General features: G+C 51.3%; 1 pseudogene across 1 annotated transcript; it reads right to left on the reverse strand.

The window, feature by feature from the left end:
• Positions 1-3,973: 3,973 nt before the first annotated feature.
• Positions 3,974-6,046, reverse strand: LOC308519313 (large ribosomal subunit protein uL30-like; annotated as a pseudogene). The gene is made up of 2 exons: positions 5,297-6,046; positions 3,974-4,007 (listed from the first exon to the last, which is right to left on the reverse strand). The product of its transcript is annotated as a large ribosomal subunit protein uL30-like (transcript).

The raw sequence follows: 6,046 nt of genomic DNA on the forward strand, positions 1-6,046 counted from the left end.
TTTTTACGTTAACAACTCTGAGGGAGAGGGACCCTTAGGTGGGTATGGTTAATAACAGATAAAGTGTCTACAAGGGCCTTACCTTAGTAACTTACCTTTTTATGATAAATTTCAACAAGCAAGGAGATGGGGAAATGCCTTCTCATAGTCCTGGAGCAGCCCTATGTTTGCTTCTGTTTTCTCTTTGTAAGTCACATTTCAGTTTTTCTACAATCCTTCTTATGGTGACCTGGCTTTTTACAGCAAAAGGCTCCGCTACAGGTGCACACAGACCTTCCTGAGTATCTGCGGCCTTGCTCTCAGAAACCTGGAGGTGTATTCATTGGAACAGGTCAGAATAGCCAGGATCACATGTCCTAACAGTTACATTGTGTGAATCCATCAGGGATCGGGATAAAGTCGGGAGCAATTGCTGGTTCCCCTCTAGCTGAGACCAGCTTTTCCCAAAGGGAGCTGTTGGAATCCCTCTTCTCATTTTCCCTCAAGTCGGTGGTGGTAGAGGAGGCGGAAGGGGAAGGAAGAAGGGAGGGGAAAGGGCCAGTGTGGACAAGGAGCTCAGAGAGCAAAGGACACAGTGGAGGAGCCATAGAAGGGGGGAGATGGGGTGTAGGCATTCATTAGCTTCAGAATAGTCCCGAGACAGTCTCTAAAACCTCTTATTAATTTCCTTTTTTAAAAAATAATTTTTTCCTATGCTTCTCCTTGGAAGCTGTAATTTCCTACTTATTCCCTCGGTTTCATTTTAGAGCAGGCATTTCTCTGGTTTCTGCAGGCAAAACATGAACGCAGGTGCCCAAAGACAGCTGCATTTGGGCCATTTTTTAAAGTTGATATTTCCTAGTTAAATCTTCCCATTTCTGTATAGCGCTTGCAAGTCAAGGCTTCCTATCAGGAGTATCAAATGAGGGCTGGGTCTGGGAGTTTCCGGCCTCACAGGCACAATGTCCCATGCTAATTTTTTTTTTTTTTTTTGGCAGGCAAGAATTCTACCACTGAACCACAAATGCGCGCAATTTTTTTTTTTTTTTTGGATAGCTGCAGTCTGAGGACGTTTCCGAGGGCTGTTACGTGGCGGGTTGAAGTGTGCTGCGCATGTGTTGAGCTCCACCAGGCTCTCACCCCTCAGTTCACATTCAACTCTCACGTGCCTCAGTTTCTCTCCCTGCTGTCTAAAACCCCTGGAAGGGCTCGGGGCCCCAGCAGACCAAGCCGTACGGGCCCCCGGAGCCAGCCAGCTAATTACAGTGGAGTTGGGATTTCCCTATGGGGCTCCTGCATGTCGTTAGGAATGACCTATGACACTTCCACAGAGACTCTGAGTTGCCTAAGAACACCCGGCAATGGGCTGGCGGGAGGACGTGCCCCTTTATCTCTGGAGCTAAACGAGTGCAGCTCTCATTTATTCAGCAAAGGTGTTGTTATGGGGTTTTTTGTTTGTTTTTATATTTGTTTTGCTCAGACTCTCAGAAAGCAATTCTAATTGAAAAGCCAAAATCAAATCCAGCCACCCATTTTTTTCCTCCACTCTCTCCTTCGCCTGAGTTCTGTCAGCCCTTAACCTTAGCTCCATCTCGAGGATTTTAAAATACAGCTCAGCCCAGCTTTTGTGACTCAGTGGTTGAGCTTCGACCTATGAACCAGGAGGGCATGATTCAATTCCCAGTCAGGGCACAAGCCTGGGTTGTGGGTTTGGCCCCCAGTGTGGGGCATGCAGGGGGTGGGCAATCAATGGTTCTCGCTCATCATTGATGTTTCTGTCTCTCTCTCTCTCCTTCCCTCTCTGAAATCAATTTTAAAAATACAGCTCAGATAGTCAGACCCTCTACCAAAAAGCAAGGGAAGGTCCTGGATCCAAGAAACAACAAAGTTCACCCAATCGGTGGAGAACCTGCGGGCTCAATGGACCCCTTGCTGGATCCTAGCACCGGGTTTGGGTCTGTGGGATGGTCCTGGGTGAGCTTCCTTGGAATCCTGCTGACTATGCCAAGTAATCTATATATAAAAACCCTAATATGCAAATAGACCAAACGGCGGGATAACCGAACTGAACAACTGGTCGCTATGATGTGCGTTGTCCACCAGGGGCACCCGCAGAACACGGTGGACGTTGGCCACAGCAGGATGGTGGAGCAAGTGAGAGGGGGCGCCAGACCAAGGCGGGGCACTGGTCACTGTCATTGGGGTGAGCCTCTAGTGGTTGCTGAAAATTCTTTCCTCCCGTGTGCTGTGGTCCTGCCTGGCACTTACCTGCTGCCAGCACCAGCCCTGCTCACACCACTGCCGGCACAGCCTGTGCGGGCCCTGATCGTTTGGTACCGTCAGCTGGTGTAAGCTGCAGCTGCCGGCCCTGATCACCCCTGAGGGCTTCTCCACCTCCCCCTGCTCCTGAGGGGAAATCAGGGCTGGCAGCCACTTCTCATACCCGCTGCTGGCGCTGGCCCTGCTTGCACCCGCCAGCTCCGGAGCCACTGCTCACACCCGCTGCCGGCACCCAGCGCCAGTCCCAATCGCTGGGCACCATCAGTGGGTGTGAGCGGTGGCTGCGGCCTGATAGCCCCTGAGGGCGTCTCCACCTCCCTGTGCTCCTGAGGGGCGATCAGGGTAGCAGCTGCCGCTCATGCCCATTGACAGCACCAGCCCCACTCGCACCTGCTGCTGGTGCCAGCCCCAATCACTCTGTGCCGTCAGCGAGTGCGAGTGGAGCTGGCGCCATCAGCACCTGGGAGTGGGGGCGGGAGCTGGGCTGCCAGCAGACAGGAAACCGGGCTGAGGAGGGAGGGGCCGGGCAGGGGCTCGGAGGATGGGCCGAGACTCGCCCCTGTGCCCACTGCAGCCTCGAGGCCCATAGTTCCTTTCCAGGTGCATGAATTCATGTACTGGGCCCATAGTGCTAACATGAAAACATTCAAACCTGTAAAGAATTTTTGTGAGTTTATTTGAGCCAAACTATCAACAGTTGCTGGGAAGCAGAATCTCAAGGTATTGAGATAATGCTCCGAGAATGGCAGTTTTTTACCTTGTTTTATAGATTACAATCAAAGGAGGAGCCGTAAGTGGGTTCCATGAAATCCATTGGTGATAGATTACGGAGGTGGGAGAAAGCAAAGCAGGGAAACCTCTGGGATTGGATAGAGAGTAAAATGATAGACACCTGCTTCTTTTACACAGGTGGGTGCAGGGTAGTTAAGTCAACAATTAACATGATAACAATAACAATGAGGGAATTTGTGGTCCCCACCCTGGCGCCTCCGCCCTGGCACCCAGGCACATGGGTTGTGCCCTGAGGGGTCCAGAAAAAGGGAAGTTACAAGTGACCCTGACATTCCAACAGTATGTTATCATAGATGCAAAAGACAACAGACAGGCTCAGTTAAGGTAAAGGTTGACTTTCCTCAGGGAAGACGCTGGCCTAGGACATGACTAGCCACCATAGGCTGCTTTCAATTAAAAAGCTTTCATTTCAGCCCATCCTTGTGGTCATTGTAGGTCTCTGAGTTTGCAAGGCTGCCATGCAGGCCTCCCCTAAGCTAGTCAGGTTAGCATGTGGCCCCTTTTCGCCCACAAGGGGGACCTGCTCCAAATTGTTAACGTAAAAACCATTGAAACCTGTAAAGAATGTTTGTGAGTTTATTTGAGCCAAATTGTTGACATATGCCGGGAAGCAGAACTGCAACGAATTGAGCTAATGCTCTGGAGAATGGCGGTTACATCTGTATTTATACATTTGCAATCAAAGGAGGGACGTAGGTGGGTTACATGAAATTCATTGGTGATAGACTAGAGAGGTGGGGGGGGGGGGGGAGCAAAGGGGGTGGGTGGGGCGGGAAACCCCTGGTATTGGATAAAAAGTAAAGTGATAGACACATACCTAGGTGGGTGCAGGAACCATTAACGTGATAATGAAGGAATTTGTGGTCTCTGCCCAGCACATTAGGTTATGCCCCAAGGAGTCCAGAAAAAGGGAAGTTACAAGTTACCTAGACATGTCAAAGGGTATGTTATCATAGCTGCAAAAAGACAGATAGGCTCAGTTAAGGTAAAGGTTGACCTTGTTAGTGTAGATACCGGCCTAGGAGGTGATTACCCACCATCACTGCTCTTAGTTAAAGTTTGATTTCAGACCATCCACTTTAGGTCTCTGAGTTTGCAACACTGCCATGCAGGCCTCCCCTGAGCTTGTCAGGTCAGCGTGTGGCCCCTTCGGTCCACAGAATATTTGAAGAACCACCCTGTGGGAAGGGAGAGCAGACAGGCCCTGGGAAATCCCAGAGGACAGGCCACCAGATGTGCGGGTAGGTCCGTCTGTGAGCCAGTGTCCCCTGAGGGGTGGCCTCGGTCACAGGCGTCCCAAGGGGAGTGGCCCAGGACAGTGGTGACTCCTGCTGGCTGAGGAGGTGAGTCCTGCTCACCTGGCAGGGCTGCTTCTGAGGGACACTGCCCTGCCTCCCTTCCTCACCCCTTCCTTCCCTGTTCCCTCCTCTCCCCAGCCCCCCTCCAGGTTCCTGAAAGCTGGCCCTGCCACAGCTTCCACAACAAACATCCTGTGTCTGTCTGGGGCAGAGGGAAGAACAGGTGGCGCTGATCTGGACGCTGTCAAAGCCCTCGCAGTGCCAGGGTCTGTGAGGACGACAGGAAGTCCCGGCTTCCGCAGTCCTCCTGTGCCACAGCCCCGCTTCCAGTCTCACATCCCACCCGTGCACCGCCTCCTCTCACAACACTCCATACGGAGGCGATTGGGGCTTGCTGGGTTGGCTTTTCTAAATGCTTCAAACTCGTCTGGCCAGGGTGGCTCAGGGGTTGAGCATCACCCTATGAGCCAGGAGGTCACAGTTCAGTTCCCGGTCAGGGCACATGCCGGGGTTGTGGGCTCCATCCCCCGGTGTGGGGCGCGCAGGAGGCAGCCAATCCGTAATTCTCTTATCATTGATGCTTCTCTCTCACCATCCCTTCCTCTCTGGAATCAATAAAAATATATATATTTAAAAAAATAATAACATAAAATGCTTCAAATCCTCCGACACATTTTTTTTTTTCAGTTTTAAAGGACTCAGTTTATTAACTGACCAGATTATAAAAATAACCATGGTAGATACCTTAGCTCAGTGGTTCTCAACCTTCTGGCCCTTTAAATATAGTTTCTCATGTTGTGACCCAACCATAAAATTATTTTCGTGGCTACTTCATAACTGTCATGTTGCTACTGTTGTGAATCGTCATGTAAATATCTGATATGCAGGATGGTCTTAGGTGACCCCTGTGAAAGGGTCGTTCGACCGCCAAAGGGGTCGCGACCCACAGGTTGAGAACCGCTGCTCGGCTCATCCTTCTAATCAGCCTATTGATCTGGTCCCCCTGTTCCCAGCATCTCCCCCTTCTACACAGCGGGTGGTCTCCTTCCTCCCCCTCGTGGAGGAGAACTGGAAGGGCCACAGGAAGTTGTTCCCTTCTTTGAAGCGCTTTCCCACAGTGTAGGTCTCATGGAGCAGAGCTTCCGTGCAGATGATGCCATACTTACCAAGAGATCGAGCAATCAGAGCTATCTGGCAGGGCGATTCGTTTTTTGTTGATTTTGCCATAACCACGCTTGTAGATCAATTCATTGACTGACTCCAGGTTTGGGTACCCCCATGCAATGCATGGCTCCACAGCCCGCAGCCTGCTCATGGAAGCCTTGTTGAGCCTAACCAAGGTGCCGTTGAAGATCTGGCGAAGGCAAAGAAGTGGCAGCACCTTTCGGACCCTTGGACTCACACCATCAATACCTCTGGTCCTGAACAAATGCCAATTGGGTTCGGCAGGTAGGTAGACGTGGCCAGCTTTTCTTGCCGTCCAGGCCATTCGAATCCCCGTTCTGTACGTCTGCCTGTGTTCCTTGGGATGGTGCTTAGCTTTCTCAGAGATGAGCTCCCTTGTTGCCTTTCGAAGCATCTTTTGGGCAAACTTCTCTCTCAGGCGCTTGATTGTCATCTCCGCGCTGGCCATTCCTTTGCTTTTCCTTGAGGGTTTCTGGCACCATAGGAACCTCCTTCTCCCCTGCACCCCCCAT

The sequence above is a fragment of the Myotis nattereri genome, assembly GCF_964212035.1.
Source record: "Myotis nattereri genome assembly, chromosome: 5".
Lineage (NCBI taxonomy): Eukaryota > Metazoa > Chordata > Mammalia > Chiroptera > Vespertilionidae > Myotis > Myotis nattereri.